Source organism: Falco rusticolus, chromosome 13, assembly GCF_015220075.1.
Source record: "Falco rusticolus isolate bFalRus1 chromosome 13, bFalRus1.pri, whole genome shotgun sequence".
NCBI classification, from domain to species: domain Eukaryota; kingdom Metazoa; phylum Chordata; class Aves; order Falconiformes; family Falconidae; genus Falco; species Falco rusticolus.
Genome location: NC_051199.1, coordinates 6263182 through 6285590, shown reverse-complemented (window position 1 = coordinate 6285590; position 22409 = coordinate 6263182).

Genomic DNA, 22409 nt, shown 5'->3' with positions numbered 1-22409 from the left:
GCCTGGGCCAGCGCCTCGCCGTCCTCACGGGGGAGAATTTCTTCCTCATATCTAATGTCCATGTGCCCTCCTTCAGCTTCCAGCCATTCCCCCTTGCCCTGTCGCTACGTGCCCTTGTCAAAAGCCCCTCCCCAGCTTTCTTGTCGGCCCCTTTAGGTGCTGGGAGGCTGCTACAAGGTCTCCCCGGAGCCTTCTCTTCTCCGGGCTGAACAACCCCAACTCTCTCAGCCTGTCTGTAGGAGAGGTGCTCCGGCCTCTGATCATCTTCGTGGCCTCCTCTGGACTCGTTCCAGCAGGCCCACGTTCTTCTTCTGCTGGGGCCCCAGAGCTGGACACAGTGCTGCAGGTGGGGGTCACGAGAGCGGGGCAGAGGGGGAGAATCCCCTCCCTGGACCTGCTGTCGGTCACGCTTCTTGTGATGCAGCCCAGGATGCGGTTGGCTTTCTGGGCTGCGGGCGCACACTGCCGGGTCACGTTGAGCTTCTTGTCCCCCAGCACCCCCAGGTCCTTCTCCTCGGGGCTGCTCTCAATCCATTCTCCACCCGGCCTGTATTGACACAGGGGGCTGCCCTGACGCATGTGCAGGACCTTGCACTTGGCCTTGCTGAACTTCACAAGGTTCACACGGACCCACCTCTCCAGCCTGTGAAGGTCCCTCTGGACGACATCCCTTCCCTCCAGCGTGTGACCGCACCACACAGCTTGGTGTCATCGGCAAACTTGCTGAGGGTGCCCTCAGTCCCGCTGTCCGTGTCGCTGACAAAGATGTTGAATAGCACCGATCCCAGTACGGACCCCTGAGGAACGGCCCTCGTCACTGGTCTCCACTTGGACACTGAGCCGCTGTCGGCAGCTCTTTGAGTGCAGCCATCCAGCCAGTTCCTTACCCACTGAGTGGTCCATCCATCCAATCCACGTCTGTCCAATGTAGAGACAAGGGTTTCGTGAGAGACTGTGTCAAATGCTTTGCACAAGTCCAGGTAGGTGACATCGGTTGCTCTTCCTTTATCCACCAGTGCTGTTGCCCCACCATGGAAGGCCACCAGATCTGTCAGGTACGACTTGCCTTTAGCAAAGCCATGTTGGCTGTCACCAGTCACCTCGTTTTCCATGTGCCTTAGTACAGTTTCCAGGAGTGTCTGCTCCATGATCTTGCCGGACACAGATGTGAGACTGACCGGCCTGTAGTTTACTTGGTCTTCATTTTTTCCTTTTTTTAAAAAGGGAGTTATATTTCCCCTTTTTTCTGCTCAGTTTAATTGCCTTGCCTGAATGACTGAATAACTAGCTAATAGCCAGGATGAACTTTATGTCTGTTTAAATGCTTGTGGCTTTGGTGTATAATGTAATATGATGCTGTCCTCTGGGACAACGTGGGAAAATGTAAAAACCAGTTCCATACGCGTGTTTGCAATATTAGAAAGGCAGCTTCATCAGGTTGGGCAGGCTTGGATTCTTTTTATAGCAGAACAAGTAAAACAAGGCTCTGTTTCTCAAACTCTTAGGATTAAGAATTTTTTCAGAAGAGTAAATATTTATAGAAGTTATATTTAATCGTTTCTTCACTGTAAAAGGACAGCTCATTTTATTTTTTTAATGAGCCTTCTACAAATAGACAGTTTAGTAGACCCAACTTTCTCCTCATTTAACCATGTATACCAGGGTAAACAAGTTTCAAAATCAACTTTCATTCTAGTATTTGTGATCACCTAATTAGAGGTTTATATGGATACTTAGTGTTAGGTAGATACTCATTTAATTACACACCTGACTTTTGCTGCATAGAGTAAAACTGCATGCTTCCTGTGCGCAACAGAAAATAGCTCCCCAGAAGTTCCCCAGACAAGGCCAACTTCTATCTTACTGTTCTGACAGAAAGCAAGATACTCCAGTGTTTCTTTTGCCAGGTTATTAGCAATTTATAGTGGAAGATGTGGCTTCAAGCACCTGAACTGTAGAGTGATTCAAGTTCAGCTGTGGTGCTAGAGGGGCACATGCCTTTGTCCCTGCAAAGGCATCGGCAGCGGGTCTGGTCCCTGAGCTCTTATCGTGGCTCTGAGAGTCTCTTCCACAGGAGGACCTCGCTCACAGCCTCCAGTTCTTGCTGCGTGTCAGGAAGCAGTTTGCTAAGCAGCACAATCTTGATCCTGCAAGATGTCCGAAGCTACAAAAGAAGAACAAGCACATGGACCCTGTCCCAGTGCAAGTATGAAGAAAAGTGACATGTGGAAGAAAAGCAGCGCAGCCTGGGCTGCGTGCTTTCAGATTGAACAGAAGTCAGTCACAGGATCCTCACACGCTCACTTCCCTAGTCATAAATAGTGAAATTAAACATTTGTCTGGAGACAAGAATGTAAAAACAAACCTCAGTGCCCTGGGCCTGAGATCGTTCTGGTCCTGAAAAGCTTTAAAAGGTTCCTCTTCATTCAGTCCCAGTTACTTCTGCCTATCTGAACACAAACTTCTGCAGCCTCTTCCCAGGCTTCTTGTTTCTGAAACAAAGCCATTTCCATTTAGAGCCCTCCAAGCCCCATCCACCATAAGCTTTTCTTTGACCTGCTGGGTGTGGACAGTTTCCCCAGAGCACACTGTCGGGCCCACACTCCCTTTACCAGACATGGTCAACAATTAAGCTAATTAAGCTATATGCAGGATTAAGTCTATAGGGCCAGATTCACAAAGGGACTTAGGTATTTGAAATGGGAATTAAGCTGATTATCAGCATATCACTCTCATTATACAGTCTTTGAAACTTTCATAGCCTTGTGCTTGTGCGCATTTCCTCCCGGAGAGTTCCTGTGTGCACAGGGAGGGAACAGAATTCCCTTTATGCGGTTCCCTCAGTGAGAACTGCCCCAGGGCCAGTCCTGGGCCAGGGATAGCCAGCCCCCACCTCACCCATCCAGTGCTCAGAATCTGTGAAAAGCTATCTTCCCCACATCCCTGCAATAGGCTTTGCTTGCTCGATGTGGTAGGAAAGCCTGTTTGAACTGTCTTGTTTCACACCTTTATGTACAAAATTGTCAGGGAACAAAAGACATTTTTGTTAGCAAAGGCTCACAGAGCTTTTCTTTCATGTGTGACAGATGCTTTCAGAATCCATTTGAGAGAATCTGCATAATTGATACACAACACCAGTGACCCAGCCTGAATGACTTAAAGTCTTTATTTTCATCTCATGTGGATCAGAAGCAGCCAGTGGAATTTGTAAGGCTCCATTAAGATGTTCAGGTCTTCAGGCTCTCTAGCAATGGGGGCCATGTGAATACCTGAGGACAAATAGCCTAGGTTTCATTAGCAAGATAAAATCCGCAGGGTGAAACATGGGAAATCAAATGCGATAAGGAAATGATTGTGAGCTGGTTATGCATAGTGTCAGCCACAGCAGGCTGAAGAATAATAAAAGGAGGGAAAATGATGAGCTCTAAACTGCAACAATTGCCCTACGAGCCTTCACTGCTGCAAGATATTTCCTTCTCTCTATCAGTCCTAGCAAGGGTTAGCAAGCATTTTAATAAAAAGCCAATATGGAAATTTTTTTGACAGTGTACACTCTTCAAAGCATTGTTTCTGTCAGTAGCATGTTGTACTACCAGTACCTCTTCAGATTTTCATTTTCATCCAGGCATAAAGGCTCATCCCAAAATGAGAACTCAGGTGGATTACTTTCCTCTCATTGAATAGAAAGTATTTGAACTGCTCAGGCTGTGAGCTTGGTGATTCTGGTTGAGGCTTTTGGAGGCGCTGTAAGTTTCCCAAGGATGAGAGATAGATAGATAGATGCTACAGGTGTCATTTTAAAAACATTTTACAAACCATTACTTTGCTTGTTAATGGAGCTCTCTTTCATTCCCTAATTCTTCTTATTCCCTAAACCCTGTGGATCACCACAGCGTCCATGCCTTGGTTTCCAGGGTACGTGGTTCTGCAGCCTTTACAGGGTGATGGAGTTCCACCTAGGGTTGACAGCAAGGCCTGGCCTTCCAGAAGTTCCCCCTAGTAAAGGCCAGCAATATTCAGGTGGGACTGAGTGTTCTGAAAATAATACATCCAGAGTCATACAATACTCATTTCCAGTAAAGTGGTGAGAGTCATATTACCAGATTTATCCCATGTTCAGCTCCCTGAGTCACCACAAATCATTGGATGAGTTGCTTATCCTCTCCATGTCGCCATGCTCCATTTAAATTGGGGATGAAGTGTAGTATTTCTTCACCTGCCAGGAACACTGGCTTTGCACTGATGACTTTATGTTCTAAAATAGTGATCAATGTAAGCACTTAGTTTCTTCCACCTTCCTGTGCAGTCCCTGGTGCCTGCGTGAGTGGCTTGTGCCAGGTGCCCTTGGGAGCTGGGCTGCGAGACCCCTGCGTTGGATCCAGTATGGCAGGTCCCAGGTTGCTGAATGCTTTGCGGCAGCGCAGCAATCATATTTCTTCTCTGTCGAGTATCAGTGTGGTAAGCAGTGCCAGTCTGGAAGACAGTATTTGTTCCCTTTCCCACTCTAGTTTCAATAAGGTTTCTAAACATATCCACAGGTACTCTTCTGTTCCAGCTTTCTGTGTAATTACAGAGCGAAGAAGCATTTACAGAGCGAATGCGCTTTAGGGGCGGGGGGGAAGCTTGGTGAAGTATGGAAATCACATTAAAAATTATCATATCAGTAACCATGAATAAACTGTCGGCACAATTCAGCTTAGCACTGTAATCACTATAAAGCATTTTAAGACACATTTATGTTTAGTGGCTGGTAAGAGTGAGAAGCTTATAATTTAGCTCTGATAGACGCACTAGTAAATGCCTCTTTAATAAGCGCCTTGGCCACGCAGGGCTCTGTGTGACTTCTATACTCCGTTGCCTAAGAAGGCACTAACGTACGCAATGTATAGCTGCTTTGACAAGCCACGTAAGTTTTGTACAAGTGAATCCAACATGAAACAGTTACAAATCAGATGCCAGAAACAAACCAACAAGGAAAATGCAAAGCCTGAGCTCTTGAGTTTCATATCCTCACCTTACTCTTCCCATTGGTAAAGAGACTCAAGCCTCTCTTCTCCACACACGGGCAAGGGGTGTTAAACTCCTACAAACTTTTGCAGCTCTGGGACAGGCTCCTCCAGATATTTAGAAACCTCCTGACTCCATACCCAGTGGGATGATGCGCTCAGCAATTTGTCGGTGCCCCCTTAAGTAATAAATCTGCGTTTGCCTGAAGGAGCAGAGCATTGCTATGCTATCTATAGGTTAATAGAGAATCAGCTTTATCACTTGCTAAGGGAAAATAGATTTGCAACAATGGGACAAAGCTACAAAGCAAAAACCCAACAAAACACATTATTAATTTTAATACTGAATAAGAGAGATCCTCTACAACTTCTGCAGCCTTTCACTTGCCTATAAGGAGGCTCATTAGCTATTTGAACCTAGTCCAGGGTTAATGTGTCCTGCAGAATTCTTGAAGGAGCACGTTCCCTACTTTTGTTTTAAGCTGGGTCTGTGCTACCCAGACCACAAGATTATTTGCTCTTTTCTGTAAACCAAATGGAAAGATCCTGTTTAGTTTTCCTGCCCGTTCGTGATTCTTGTATTTAGAAAGTTAGGTCATCATATGGCCATGAAGATGTCTGGGTACTTTTTGTCTCCTCCCCTAACATTTTGATTAGTATACCTATTTCTGTTCTCTTATTAGTGTACATGTTAGCTTCATCTTTGTGCTTTTTCTTGTTTGCTACTGGAGCCTTAAGACATAGTAACAAGATTTTATAAATCTTGTATCACAACGGTTTATAATTCTACCTGCATTTTAACAGGACAAGTAAAATTTACTACTAGCAACCCATAGAGTTCAAAACCACTATTGAAACATGACGGGATTAAAAAATGGAGGTGACACCTCTATCATCCTCACAAGATCACATTTAGAGTCACCATCGCATGTAGTATACGGGAAAATGTGTTACTTTGGCTAGGAGACACTGAATCTGTATAACTCATTGTTCAAATCTACTGCAATATTAATCTAGGTCCTTGTATTAACAACAAAAAAAATTCACTGTGATTAAATGGAATTAGTGGATGATACGGTACTTAATGCAGAGGTAATAATATGACTTCCCTCATTAGTGCAAGAGTGCTATAGCTTCTTAATTGATTTTAATCGGCATTTAATTAGAAAATGTGAATCCCCTGCGGCTAATTCATATTTTACACTATTCCAAGGTAGACTATTATTTCTTTTCTACAAGTGGCATCTCAGTTTCAGGTTAGGAAAAATATGAAATCTTTGTCTTTGACTCATGACCTTTGAGGGTCTCGTGTATAGATATTGTATGTCATAGACGGGCTGTTTATCAGCTCTAAGCCTCTAAAGGTCACCGTCACCTGTTTCAGGAAAAAATACCTTTTTCTATCTCAGCTTTTACTCTTGAGTGGAGTTTGCTAGTGCCTAAGTACTTCACAGACTGTTGTACTTATACAGCATGTATCCAAGTATTTCTTGGGGAAATAATCCAAGGACTCTGTGTTCAGAATTTGTGGTAAGATGTGGACAAAAGTTTTATCGTTTATGAAAGACTGAGAATACCTGTGAGTCCATATATTGAAAGGGTGGTGAAAGGTACTCGGTGAAATACGATAGTGTTTCAGCTCCAGAAAGAATGACTTGAAGTAGAGAGGGAGAATATCCTACTCTTTGAATGAATAACACAAAGAAATCCCTGTGCTAGCATGATATGAAAGTTTTATTGCATTGTGGATTTCCAATTGTGCTATATTAAACCATATTAATATTATGTTTATCTAGGGCAGTCAAAAATCATCAGTAATGATGAATTTTTCATTTACACTAGTGCCAAATGATCAGCCTTAGTGATCAATCAATCAATTGATCAGTCAGTCAATCATTCCACTCTGGTGGAACATTTCTGCCTTTAAGGCAAATGAAACTTTTTTCGTCTTATCTCACGTGCAGATAACTTATGGGACAAACTCACTAACAGCTCATCTTGTGTGCCACGGCCGTTGCCCTATGATCCATCAACATACCTAAAATGAAAAGTGATTTCCCTAGAGACAAGGGGTAGAGCTGCTCATAGCTTTTTTGTGTACCTGAATTTAGATTCTCTAATAAGCAGCCAGATCGAGTGAAGTCTCTCTATCCAGCCATGCTGTGACTTGCTAAAAAGGAAAAAAAACCCTGTAGTCTTATCCACATCTGGGTACAGTTTCATGGACATCTTGATTCCAATGGGCTTCAGAACAGCAATTTCATTGAATCAAATAGACAACCGGACTACAACAACTAACTGAAGTCAGTTATTCAGCTAAAAAGTTAGTAGCCGGTCTTTCTCACTTCTATCCCAAGCTCAGATGTGTGGCCACATCTTACTACAGGTGTTTTTTGGCACTTCCTTGTGGCTTGCATAAAAGCATTCAGAATAGTCATCATTCCCACCACGGGAACAACATGAGCTCACACTGAAGCAAAATAGCATTTAAACAAAGTGGCCTCTGAAAACATTAATCATAATAGTCCATTTTGTAATGGAAACTTACAGGATTATTGCCTGAACTGTGGTTTTGCTGCAAGCTTGATGTGTGTGTAGATTTCTTAAGAACTTTTGCCTCAGTACAGCAAAGGACAAGGCAGATGTGGCTGGCCTTAACCTCTCTCACAACATCGCTTCCAAACAAAAGCATCTGACCCTTTGGTTTCTAGCTTTGTTTGGCACAGAAGTGTAACTACAGGGATCTTCCAGTGACATTAACTGATTTTTTTCTTTCTTTGAATGTTGCTGTTCTGAGATTGGTCATATGGTGAAACTTGAGTCATTATATCTGTCTGCATGGTGTGTTTAGCTTTACAACACAATATTCCTTTCTTTGCTATATGACATTTTTTATTGCTTGTGTTCTGAAGCCTTTGAATTCAGCTCAAACCTTAAGGCTGAAAGCTGTTGATTTCTGAAAGGTAAAAATGAACAAACAAATCCTCCACCAAAGCTCACTAAATCAACATATTTGTTTGCAAACCAGCACCAACAAAAGGGTTGCTGAAGAGACCTGCTTCTTTCTGGCTTCTTGCTTTGTGCTGCATGTCAGTCATGCTTTTCCCCCTTTTAATTTCTTTTTTAATAATACATCATCTTTTTTTCTTTTCCACCTGCTATTGGACTTTACATCTGCTGTCTTTGCCGAAGTCTCCTGTACCTCCTTCAAGTTCCTCTTCCAAGTCACCTTCCATCCTGAAGGTAATATTTTTGACAGAACATCTTCCAGTAAAATACCAGCGACCAAGTTCTGATATGCCCTGTGATGGTGGAAATCGGGCATCCTACACAGTGAGCAGGATTTACCAGAAGCTGTATTCTTTTTCAACTAGCATTTTACTTTTGTACTAACCCAATTAAGCTGCCAGGAATATTTAAAGTGTAAGGCACACCATGAAGCATGGTTGGATCTCAGGCTGGTTTAGTGAGGGAAATAACTATAAATCCACTCCAACAGGTTAGTTGCTTTGGGCATTCCTTGAGAGAACATGACACCCCTTTGTGTCCATCTCCATGATGCTTCGATGAGCTGAGCTACCCAAATCTGAGTTAAATGTAATGTGCAGTTGGCAGTTGTTGGTGTCTGGGTAGGCACTCTTCATTTTGCATCTGTATTAATCGTTGTGTGTGGACATCATTAGGCATTTGAAAGCACTTAAGCACTGGTCTAATTATGCTTTTATTAGGGGCAATGGTAAAACTGCTGTTGAGCTCACTGGAAAGAAGTTTGACAAATGTCAAGTGGCTTTGAAAATCCCACTTAACTTTTCTACAGTTGTCCTGCTATTCTGGAGCCTTAATAAACACGGATGCTAAGAGCACTACTTAACAGCCATTTTCAGGCACCTCCTGCAGTGATGGCTGCTGCTTTTGCCAAAGCAAAATTGGAGAGTGAGTGTTATACAGGAGCTGCACTAAATGACTGACACCTGTTCATGCTCAGATTCTATTTAACATGAGACATTTAAGGTGTACTTTTAAAAGTGCTTATAAATGTAGTTTTTCAGTATGCATGTCTAAGGCGAAGTTAGAACTGCACATCAGTATTATGTTCTGCATCAAGCAGGCATGAGAAGCATATGTAAAGTTGAATAAAAATGCAGTGACTGAATCTGGTTTGTGACAACCTAGTGAAGTGGTTGTTCTTAAAAATGAGAATCTCTGACTAGCCTGAAGTGGAAAAATGCATTATGTTTGTATGCAATACAATGTGTTCGTCTTTGAAAAATCTGTTTATAGGCATTGTCAATGGTAACGGTTCTGCCCACTGTTTAACTGCTACCTGCCAATTTGCTCTTTATGCCTCTATTAACTGGAGCTTTGGGATTCACAGTTTATTCCACTTCATTCTTAGTGACAGTAAGTCCAAGTCTCTTGTGTCAGTACTTGTGAGTTACACTGAAGCACTGGAGTCAAACTTCTTATAGAGAGGGAATTTTTTCCTTTTTTTTTTTTTTTTAATACTTAACAGATGATTTTTGCAGTGGTATGTTCTGAGTATTAGGATCAAGACTGGTTTCCGAACAGAATGTGTCAGTAAAAATAAAATAAAGTTCTGCAATCTGCATTGTTTTAAAGGACGTTGGCCCTGTCCATCTATGAATAATAACTTGGTGTCAGGGATATTTCTTTAGTCTTTTTAGGTGAGAGCTAAACAAAGGTTACTGTCACTTTTACTGAGGCAAACCTGTGTATTTCCGAGATGGCTATTTGTGATTCTTTTGAAGGGTTAGCTCAGAGATGTTATTTAGCAGTGTTAGAGAAATGCTTCCTTTTGTAATGCGTATTTTTAAGCAGTGTTAGTTGTTACTTCTCCATTTCTTCTCTCATACACCTGCGCTGACTTGGCTTTAGACACATCACTGGGGAGACTCTGAGCAAGTTCAGGACACTTAGGGCAGATGTAACAAGTTCATGTAGGTCAGGAAAAAACCTTATTTGTGAAATACCATTTTCCATTATGTGCCATGGTACCTAGTGCTAAGGCCTGTTCTGTGTGTGAGTGGGGGTAGAGGTGAGTGCATATTCGGGATATTTAGTTGATTCATTTCAAGAAATTTGGCTGCATTTCCTCCACACGGACAGCAAGGCAAAAGAAGTTGTATTTAATGAGAGGCATCCTCCTTAAATTAAAAAACTGTAAAAAGAGTTAAAACTTCGAGTAAGGCAGGAGAAACAATCCTTCATTGTCCCTGTGAGGTTGAATGAAAGAAATGAAAGCTCAGTATGAATGAGTTTATAAAAAGATCTAGCGCCTTGCCATGCTCTTAGAGCTGTTTGAGGGTGTTGAAGGAGAAAATGTAGTCTCGGGTCATATCATGATATTGCTAGGTGCCATAGGCATTAGTGTCCAAGGGAATTGTGCTGTTTCTGCCAGGACTGAACTGAATACTTCATGGGTTTTTCTTCATTGCTCAGATGTGCAGACAAATGCAATAACAGAAGACTGTCAGAAAATTTACAGTGAAATTATCAGTGAATATCAAGACTACAAAACTTCTGTTCAGACTGTAGCAGCCAGGAAAGCTATAAAAGAAAACAAATGCCTACTATAGCAAACTGACTGCTCTAATTTCTACTTTCATCTAGTGATAGTTATTTAAAAAATATTATGCATTCCTAAGCTGTAGAAAAACATCACTCCAGTTAACCCTGAAAGAAGAGAATGAACCATAGGTGAAAACACAGTGGTCTCAAACAGAGAAATTAATTTGATGTCCTGGAAAATAAACACTGATCATGGAATCATCTCACTGATGGGCGCCCCAGAAAGCACAAGTGCATAAAATGCTCAAATATTCCTCTACCCCCTTCCTCTTTTCTAACCTGAATTTAGAGATTATTCTTCTTCTTTCTCTGTGCTGAGGGTCTTTGTAGAGGCGCAATAAAAATACAGAAAGGAAATGGAGAGTCTGCTGAGGACAGGTGACCTAATTTATGGCTTTATGTCCCAAGTCTCACCAGAGTGTCCAAGGACAACATCAGCTAGCTCGCTCCCATATTAATATTCTCATACTAATTATGAGAAAGCTTGGCAGAGAGACCTGAAGTATTTTTATTAGACCAAGTAATATAGCTTTGGGGAAAAGGAAGAGATCTGGAGTAAATAAGACCTTCTAGAAGTTCATTAAAAATATATGTTTTGGACTGTTGGAATATGCATGTCTTCCTGCCAAGGCCATGTGGGTTACCATGTGAGCCTTCCTAATTACTATTAACATATGCACAGCAGCTTTGGATGATTTATTTTTTTCATGTTTTAAATGCAGGGCCTTGAGTAGACCTGGCTTCCAGAAGGTGGGTACCTGGTAATTTGGGGAACATATGCTAAAATCTGGTTGAGACAATTTGGAGTATGTTCGTCAGAGTCAATGGAATCAGGTCCATGTATGCTGTTTGAGGAGCTGGGCAATGCACAAATACAGGGGAGAAATAAGGGAAAGTTGCACGTGTGAGTTAAGCTGTTGTGAAAATTAGTAGTTACATAATTTACAATTATCTGAGGAGAGGGAGAAGGTGATGTGTCCTTTTAACAAAAAAGAAAGCTCCAAATCAATGCTGAAAAAACAAATGGCAAGGTCATTACATTGACAATGAATAATAGACCAGCTAAGAAAGGCAATTGTGTGCTTCCATTCTTAAGAAAGCCATTTCTTCTGGCAATCAACCATCCCAACCAGAGACTAGAGTCTTATTCCAGTAGGAAATGAGTTGTTCTGCTGACTTCACGTGCATAGTGAATTGGCTGCAGAACTTCCACAAAAAAAGTTCTTTTAAAACAGATTGCAGATGAGATTTGTTAATATGCCTCACAGCGTTCAGCTGTGCTAATACTGGCAGAATGCACACAACGTACAGAGTTTAGGTACGGTTTTAAACATGTTAAATTTCACTCTCAAATTATATCTATTACGTTAGTGTTAGACAAACATTGTCAGAAATATAGTAGTTATCAAAATAAGGCACCAACCAGAAAGATTAATGTAGCATGCCCAGGCTTAGCTGATTCATGTACTAAACTTCATCAGGGTACCCCATGCTGGTTTCTCACTTGTATAAAGCGATTGCACTGTGTGACAGCCACAAAAGTTCCGAAGACCTGATTGCAAAGATTTGTAAAAGGCTCTGTATTATTAAACTGCTGTCATTCTTCCTTCTTTTTCCGCAAACACAAAAGAAATATATGTTGAGATATGAGGAATGACACTTAAAACTTCTGTTTTCCTTTGCTGGGAAGTTACAGCACATCCATCACTCTCGGTGTATCAGATGGATGCTGAGGCAATCCACCCGGTAATGCAGAATGCCTGCTGAGAGAACTAACAACAGTCCATTCACTAAAAAAACACCAGTAATTAATAATAGAGTTACATGGGGTTATAAGCTAGGTAGAGGCCTGGTGTAAATGAGTATAGCTCTAATGGTACCCTAATTGACACCCATGTTATATGGTATTTAAAGCTACTTACAGTATAAGCATTAGTTTTTATAACTTGTCCTGTCAGAGAAGAGATTGTCTCCTACTTTGGAATGTGTAAGTGCTGGTTTCAGCATTTGCCGAGAGAACAGTCAGGTCAGCTTTTCTGGTTGGAAACTTGTTCTATTGAAAGTAATTTCAGTTTTCATGATAAAATATTGTATGTATCCTTTTAAATGTATTCCTATCCTCTTGTATTGAGCAGCAGTGTAGTAAAGGATGTACCAGGGATTTCCACTGTGGAAACCAACCACCTATTCTGAAGACTTTTTAATATAGCTGTAAAAGCTGATTATACATTAGAGCGTGAGTGTAAAGATCTTGGACAAAGAGCTCTTTAACACACATAAAAGATGTCTCTATATAATGGCTTATAAACATCTTGCCTCAAAACCTGACAATATTGAAGGGAGATGATGAAGAGCTACTCAAAAATCCATTTAACTGATAAGCTGAATGCTCCTAATAACTGAATTTCAGGCATCACAGTGAAATAAGTGAAAACAAGGTCTGAAGCAAGCATCTCAACTGTAAGAAATCCTGCCCTTTCAGGACAGTTTCTGCACAAAGTGTGTTTTTTAGAGCTCATTTAATAATCATAATGTCAGCCCTTTAGGTACCCACAATTGGCACCTCCTGCCTGTCCCTTAGTGCCAGGTATGGTAGGAGTAGAGCCGTGTAGCAGAGACTCCTGGGCAGCAGATCCCATCAGTCACTGAGAGATCGTTCATCAGAGTGGCACAACTCAATTTAATTTCTGGACAGGAGCTGTACCCGCTGCCTGTTGGACGAGTGTGTGACCTAACGGACCGTGATGCTGAGGGTCGGTCTGTGCCCGCGGAGAGACCAGATCTAAGCTTGCTGTGCTGCGTCAAAAGAGAATGCCTGTTCTGGGGGCTGGGTGCCAGCAGGCTCCTGCCTGGATGCGGGTGTTGGTTAGGCACTATCATAGAGGTAAAAGGTCGGCTGGGAGAGTGAGCTGTCACTCCAACACAACCCAAGGGCAATGCAGATAAACCAAGGCTGAGGAGCCACCAGAGAACTTCACCATGAGGTTCTTTTCTGCCTTGAGCTTTCAGTAACTCACAGATCTCTGTGTTGTGTTCCATTTCATGCAGGAAAGATGTCCCAAGTCCTACAGAACTGCAGATTATACACCAGGGTTGCTCTCACGATCTCATCTCTTTGCAGTCGTCTGATTTTCTTCCAGTACCTCCACTGGTCATTAAACATTTGAGCTCATGAGACTTGGAGGATACGAGCAGAACTTGGTACAAGATGTTTATGGAAAAATGGCTATAGGAAAAACAACTAAGACTTTGGTATTTGGGAGTGTAGCCATCCTGCAGTGACATATACGGAAGAGACATAGCTTACACCTTACACCAGCTGACTGCTTTTCTAATGGCAGAAGCATCCCCCAGGATAGTCCTGTCTGGACCTTGCAATGAAAGAAAAACTTTAACCCTGGAACTAGGGCTAGTATGTAGATTCTGGGGCTCATGAGCAAATTTATGGCAGCCTCTACCAGCAATGATGGTTCAGAAGGGCTCTCTTTCTTCCAAATAAAGAAAATTAAGAGCGCAGCACTCAAATGGGGGGAAAAAAGAAATAGAAAATGGGAGTTGTGTAAGAAGAGCTTTTTAGAAAGCTACAGGGAAGGAAGATGGCAATTTTAGATTCAAGGTTTTTTTGGTTCTGCAGTGAAGACAGCAATTAGAGATCAGTATGTATATATGAGAATTCAGTGTATTTAGCTTATCAAAAAGTGCAGGGGGGAGAGTTGTTTAATGAATGGTGTCATCATGGAGGGGGAATACCATCTTGTACAGATTTCTTTAAACCAGCAAAGAAGGACATAATGGAAACCTACTGCTGGAAGCCAATGGTGGACAGGTTTAGAATTTGCATCAAATTTAGAAACGAAGCATGCATTTTTAGCAGGTGAGAAATGAGAACATTGCTAAGGACATTGGTGTTTATGTCTTCAGATCAAGAGTTTCTTAAAGATATGCTGTATTCAACGGCAGAATTTTGGATGTAAAACGGACCTATTGGGCTATTGCTAGGCCAAACACAAGGCATGAACTACAAGTGGGTGGAAGGAGTGGAAACCACTAAGTGCAAAATTAAATTAATTGCACCCTTAGAATGGGCACGGGGAATGTAGGGGTGTGTGTGACCCCATGAGCTATGACTTACAGCTTCCCTGGGGAGCTGTGAAGGACTTTCCTTCTAACCACACCAGTGGGAAACTGCACCGAGTTTCTCTGGACTGGAAATTGCTCTTTGCCTATCACACTCATTGCTCTTCAGTGTATCCTTTAGAGATTTTTTGGCCGTAGTTTATTCAGTAACTAAAATTTTCTGCTTACCAATTCAGTTTCAGAACATGAACAGAAAACCAAACAGAGGGTACAGATGGGAACCGCAGCTGAACAGGGCAGGGTGAACCTCAAGTGAGTGACAGTTCCTAAGCAAAATGCTCTACATTTCTTAAACTCTTGGGTTTTTGCTATTCTGGCACAGCCTGTCTAGAAATAACACTGCCTGGGATAAGCTCTCCTTGTAGCAGTTGGTTATGTTGCAGAGAAGGAGCACTTTTGCAGTAAAGGTCAGCGTGAGCACTCTTGCTTGCATGCTGCAGTGCAGCCTGGTCACCTGTGGCTCTCTCCATAACCAGCTAATTGGTGTGGTCAGAGTTCAGTGATGTTGTGTGTGAGCCCAGGGAGTCCCTGTAACCTGCAAGATCAGAGCCCAAGTTTAAATGTGCAGTAGCCGGACTTTTTTTTTTTTTTTTGGTTTTCAAAATAAGGGGCTCTGCTTGGCCACAAGGCTGAGCTCTGTGCTTGCCTGAGTTTGAAGCTGCTTATTACTCTGAAGTCCTACAACAGCTTCTTGCTTCTGCCTCTTTCAGGGCTGGCCCTCAGAGCTTAATTTGCATACATGGTTAAAATAATTATGCATGTAAATTAGACATGCTCTTTTAACTTCATTGCGTATCTGAATACCCCATTAAAGCGATTTAGGGGCACCTCTGGTCAGTGAAGGTGACTTAAAACTAACTTGTTCACATCATGTGAGTATACATTGTCTGTTTCAGCTGGGTCCTGACCAGCAGAAACGGCTTAAACTATTCCAGATTTGTTCTCAGCTCATGTCTGACGGCTCGCTTAGGACCATTATATTTATAGATATGTATATATCTGTATCCATATCTCTATATACATTCATTTTTAATCTAGGTTCACTTAGATAAAACATTTCAAATATTTAGAAGAGAAGGGAAAGGACAAGTTTCTCTCTTGTGAGGAGAACTGAGTCTTTCCTGAAGACTGAGCACTTTGATAATTTTCTGCAGCAGTTATCTTCAACACCAGATTTTGGCAGAACATGATTGAATTAGGGCCTGAGGGTACAAATTCCATTTCAGCAGTGTGTTGGAAGATGGAGTCTGCCAGCACAGACAGAGACGGTACCTGCAATGTAAAAACTTGGGAACAGAAGGGGCATCGTGGTGTTCATGACTGGAGAGAGCAGCAAAGAGAAAGCCTTGGCCAAAGTCCCCTTTGAAGTCTGCGGCAGAGCCAGGCTGGGGCCAAGGCAGGCTCAGTATGGATGAGGGATGCTGCAGGCAGTGATGCGCTTATCTTGCCTGGTGGGAAAACACACTCTGCACAGGCTGAGGGTAAGATGGATTTTTCTGATCCTAGCCCAGCATTTCAACAAAGTCCTTCCCTGTCCCCATACATTTTTTAAAAATAGGACTTTATTTTATCCTGTCTATGGGATTTGAACATTGGCAGTAAGTGCAAATGAGCATTTTCTTCCATGGGGTTGAAGACCACCCAATCAAAACCAGCACCAAGGAGCTGGTGATATGTACGTGCTTAAGTTAATCCACCACTAAACTTCACCCATTTGCATTGTGTCTTTTTTGTTTGTTTTTAATCAGCATCACTTATGTTATTATTTGAAGACGACAACATTTTATTTAATTGAGAGCGTTCACTTAAGTCATTCTGTTTCTACAGTGCCTGTCTCTGACAGTGTAGGAACAAGTTACAAATAGCATCATTTATGGTGAGTGGCCCAACGCCTTATAGCCAGAGCAGCAAAGTTAAACCTTATGAAAACCCTGGAGCAAACGCTGGAAAAGGTCAACATCTGCTCGGTTGGAATTGCCTATAAATCCCAGGGACGATGGCACCCTGCAGCACAGTGCAGTGCTCGAGAAGAAACCTTATGCACAAGCCATTAGAAAGGGAAGAAGGGGTCAGAACAACTGATAGTTTTAAGTAACTGAAGGACTTTTTGAAAAAGAATGATTTTTCTAACTAAATTAAATATGAAACTTGCTGTGTCAATATAGAGGCAGTAAGAAAATAAGGTAGTGGTTTACACTGGTTTCTCTTTAAACCGCTGTGTCTTGCTTTAAGGACATGCATTGTGGGGAACTGCAAATTCAGGTCTTAGCTCTGTGGTCTGCTTCTTCGGGCCCTGGGACTGTCAACTCGAGCCTGCTGGGTTGGACTGCAGGGGCTGGCTGGCTGCTGAGCAAAACGTGGAGGAGAATGCACAGGTATTAACCTTTCTCTCAGGGGTCAGAGCGCCGTCAAAATGCCCTTCCACAGAAAGTAACAGAATAAGATTAATTTTACATGCTACAGCTATGATTGTCTGAGCATTGTGGGGAAGGCAGGATAAATTCAGGCAGACAAAGTTTCATTAATTGAGGGAATTTCCAGGGTAATTTACAGATGTTCAGGGACCTGACCTATTTCAATTTGAATAATAACCGATGACAGAGATCGATATACACCAACCTTCTATTTAAAAAGAGGGGAGAAGAGAAGAGAATTATTTTGGGTTAGGGCTTCTTAATTTAGTATTCCACAAATATGGAATTGTTTTGCTAAGCCCAGCTAGCACTTGTTCCTCGTGAGATTTAAACTTAAAATCAGTGCATTTAACTTTGCTTTATGTAAAAGATTCACTGTAACGTGAAGTTACTTGCCAAGTTTTAAAATTTCAGCTATAATTTTTAACAGTAGATTTTTTTAGACTATTTAGAAAGAAATAATCTCAAGCCCTCTGGGGAATCAGTTAATGTTTAATGCTTTTCTACTCTGACGTCAAAATTTCGCGAGTAGGTAACCAAGAAATGCGTTTAGCTCACAAATTCCTTGAAATGCAGTGCTGTGTGGAATAAACACCTCTAATAGTGGATTAATTCAGCTGTTTTCAATGTCACTTTTCTCTTCAGTTAATACTAAACATTGTGCTTGCCTAAGGTAACAGTGGCACCGAGCATCTACCTCCTGGTAACTGTTGTTTGTATTTCATTATAGTCCTGAGTTCCCAACAAAGATAGTTCTTGGCCTGCATGCTGTGCGAATACTTAGAATAAAGACCCCGTCTCTGGGACGTTTGCAGCCTCCTAGATGTAACGGAAAGGCAATCCACTGACTTGGCAGATCTCAGTAATAAGCTCTAAGTAGAAGGAGGTGCTTTGAACGTATAGTCTGTCATTTAAAACTAGGCTTAACCTTTAGCATGGTACTGCCTGGCAGAGCCATCTGTCCATTAATCATTTAGATTCCCTGCTGACTGTTTTCCATCCATTTCCATCTCTCTCATCTGGCTTCTCCTGGCTGTAGGGGGAATACAGTATTTCTCACTGTCTGCCCCAAAATCTTGGCGTAAATCTTCCTCAGAGTATGGGATTCAGCATAGGCCAACCTTTAGAAGTAAACTTGCGCTAATCTTACTCCTAACAATCAGAGTAGTAGTAAAATAGCCCCAAATGTTGCCATTAGGTTAAAGACAGATATCCACTATGCAAAACAATGCAAACTGGTTCCCGAGAATAACTTCTGTTCTCTGTACCATAATATAAGAAACTGTTAAACATAGACAGCTCCTGTGAATGGTGCTTCTCCATCTCCTGGCAAAACATGCACATTCATGCCCAGTTCTCATATATCACATCACAGTATCTGAGACTGGGGAATGCAATTTCTTGTGCTTAACTAGATCCCACAAGTCTTCCCAAGATACATAATATTGGCATTTGTGAAATACGAAGTTTATAAAGAATAGTGACTTCTTTTTGTTCAAGAAATAAGAGTTGGGCTCCCCCATGTCATTTTTACTGGTGAAGTGTTCATTCTCATAAAGGCTAATAATCTTATTTAGTTCCTTGTCTCCACTGTGAAGTACATTTGCAGCTTCTTTAATCTTTTCAGGATAAGCAAGCCAGCCAGAGGCTAAATAATTACTGACAGCTGTTAGGTACTGTCTGTCCTATTAGATGTGTTAATCAAATTTTGTAACTGCTTAGAAACTTCAACATTAGCAGAACAAGGCACGCTGGTCTTTTTTTTCCACCAGATTTATCCAGAACTATGTATTATGCATGTTTTTCTCTACGAAGTTTCCCAGAATTAACGTAAATTCTTGATCCTTCTCTTTCTTACACAATCATAGAAAAGACTAGGTTGGAAGAGACCTCATCTGCTCCAACCTTCTGTGGAAAGCAGGGCATATATTAAAGAATCTTAGAATGGTTTGGGTTGGAAGTGACCTTAGAGATGATCAACTTACATCCCCCCTGCCACAGGCAGGGACACCCCCCACCAGCCCAGGCTGCTCCCAGCCCCGTCCAGCCTGGCCTTGGGCACTGCCAGGGATGGGGCACCCACAGCTGCTCTGGGCAGCCTGGGCCAGCGCCTCGCCGCCCTCACAGGGGAGAATTTCTTCCTCATGTCTAATGTCCATGTGCCCTCCTTCAGCTTCCAGCCATTCCCCCTTGCCCTGTCGCTACGTGCCCTTGTCAAAAGCCCCTCCCCAGCTTTCTTGTCGGCCCCTTTAGGTGCTGGGAGGCTGCTACAAGGTCTCCCCGGAGCCTTCTCTTCTCCGGGCTGAACAACCACAACTCTCTCAGCCTGTCTGTAGGAGAGGTGCTCCGGCCTCTGATCATCTTCGTGGCCTCCTCTGGACTCGTTCCAGCAGGCCCACGTTCTTCTTCTGCTGGGGCCCCAGAGCTGGACGCAGTGCTGCAGGTGGGGGTCACGACAGCGGGGCAGAGGGGGAGAATCCCCTCCCTGGACCTGCTGTCGGTCACGCTTCTTGTGATGCAGCCCAGGATGCGGTTGGCTTTCTGGGCTGCGGGCGCACACTGCCAGGTCACGTTGAGCTTCTTGTCCCCCAGCACGCCCAGGTCCTTCTCCTCAGGGCTGCTCTCAATCCATTCTCCACCCGGCCTGTATTGACACAGGGGGCTGCCCTGACGCATGTGCAGGACCTTGCACTTGGCCTTGCTGAACTTCACAAGGTTCACACGGACCCACCTCTCCAGCCTGTGAAGGTCCCTCTGGACGACATCCCTTCCCTCCAGCGTGTGACCGCACCACACAGCTTGGTGTCATCGGCAAACTTGCTGAGGGTGCCCTCAGTCCCGCTGTCCGTGTCGCTGACAAAGATGTTGAATAGCACCGATCCCAGTACGGACCCCTGAGGAACGGCCCTCGTCACTGGTCTCCACTTGGACACTGAGCCGCTGTCGGCAGCTCTTTGAGTGCAGCCATCCAGCCACTTCCTTACCCGCTGAGTGGTCCATCCATCCAATGCACGTCTGTCCAATGTAGAGACAAGGGTTTCGTGAGAGACTGTGTCAAATGCTTTGCACAAGTCCAGGTAGGTGACATCGGTTGCTCTTCCTTTATCCACCAGTGCTGTTGCCCCACCATGGAAGGCCACCAGATCTGTCAGGTACGACTTGCCTTTAGCAAAGCCATGTTGGCTGTCACCAGTCACCTCGTTTTCCATGTGCCTTAGTACAGTTTCCAGGAGTGTCTGCTCCATGATCTTGCCGGGCACAGCAGGACATTAGATATCAGCTTTCCTTCTGCTGTTGCAGGTACAGGCAGAGAATTTGGAGGGAGTGATCTCCATGCCAGGTATGGGTGAACTGCACAGTTAAGTTCAGTACAGGGTGACAACAGCAACAAATGTATCTTCAGTGTTTATGCGTATGTGGTGGGTCCAGCTGCAGCATGCTGCCATTCATACCGGCTAGCAGAGGCACCGATAGCTTTACAGTGCAATGCAAACTCTGTTTCTCTGTAATGGTTATTGCCAAATTAACATCCAGATGAAAGAGTTTTATAAACTGGATATTTATTTTGGGACCTTGTGGTTAAACATATAGCCTTAATGCAAGCACAGCTTGCAGTGATATTTCTTTGCATTGGTTTCCACATCCATGTATTCTGTTTACGAAAGCCAGTGCAGACGTGGCTAAGAAGAGCCTTCTGAACGCACACATATATATTTATGTGTGCAACTTGATGTGGTAACAGTCAAAATTCTCATAGCTGATTATTAAAGTAGCCTCCTAGCACCCCCTTTCACCTTCCTCACCCCAAAACTGCTGCTGTTGCTTTCTACGTTCCTTTTGTCTTGCTGCCTATCCACCCTTACCCTCACCAGTGCTCTTGGGCTTCTGTGGTCCCCTCAGTCCCCATGTCATGCCCAAATTCACCTGTGGATCCTGCAGCACTGGAGTGGAGCCCAGAGTGGCTCCATCTGCAAAAGAAGCGAGAACGATATATCCCTTTATTCATGCAGCATCTCCCAGAACAGTAGGTGTAAAATCAGATTTTGAATTTAGGACACAGCGGAGATTAATATTATGGGTCCTGGCCAGAAAAAAAAATGTACTCCAGGCAGATGCAGTGCTCTAATGGATTTAGTAGAAGCATGCTGTGCATATGTAGGTACATCACCGGGCCAAGTCCCTTGTGCTGTAACTGCTGCTTTCAAAAGCTAATGAGACAAAAATGCTAATTTCATGACCCATCCCCTGGAGTCCTCACAGAGCTCCTCTCCCTTGGGATTTGGGAGTGAATTGAGATTTAAGGTCAGACTGCTGCAGAAGTGTTATGTGTTGGGCTGAGGTAGGGAAGAACAATGACAGTGCTTACAGTGGGTGGCTACTATTTATATACAGTGACAAAAATAGGGCCGCTCTGCATTTTTCCAGGTGTCCCCAGGCAGGTAGAGCACAAGAAGCCTGGGCCCTGAGCTGTGTCCATAGTCAGATTCCTCTGCAGTGAGTGAGATGCCCCAATGAACCCCCAGCCCTGTCACTTTGCCAGCCCAGTGTGCCAACGGGGCAGGCACTGGGGGCTTGGTGCCAAAGCCTTGGGCTGTTCCTGGCACACTAGTGAGCCTCCAATGGGCCAGAAAAACTGATCTTCTGCTGTCTCTGCCTGGTTCCTCATTACCATCACATCAAGTCAGATTTTATCAGGCCCACCGGCCTGCCTCTGGCTCCAGAAAATGAGAGTGAGCCTAGGGTCTATCAATCCCAGCCAAACTGAGACTCCTCTGAGCAACGGGTCTAAACTAGTCATATTTCCATAACAGAGATCACAAAAAGGAGTAAAACTGAAATATCTGTTTATTCCTATATCATCTCAAGGAACATTAAATGTGAAATCAGATCTCAGGGTCAAAACCTGGTCACTGCCACTTGTTTCGCCGTCACTTGTCAGTTTTCAGCCATTCCCGCAGGATCTCTGTGCCTCGCCACGTCAGTTTTGCTGTGCTTCTTGTCAGCTTCACAATAAGGAGCGAGGGGAAAAATTGGCAACCAGCACACAGGGATCAGAGGTGGAATAAATTGAGGAGGAGTGGTTAGAGAAATATGAAGGCCTTGGAGCTCAAGAGCACTGAAAACCCAACAAGGAATTAAAGATATATTTTAGACATGCAGTGAAAAACTGCACGAGCGCAAGCTCTGTAACATCAGGAATGGTTCTAAATTATAGCAAAAGGTGAAGAATCTGTGACTATTGCCAAAGAAAGGTAAAAGATCA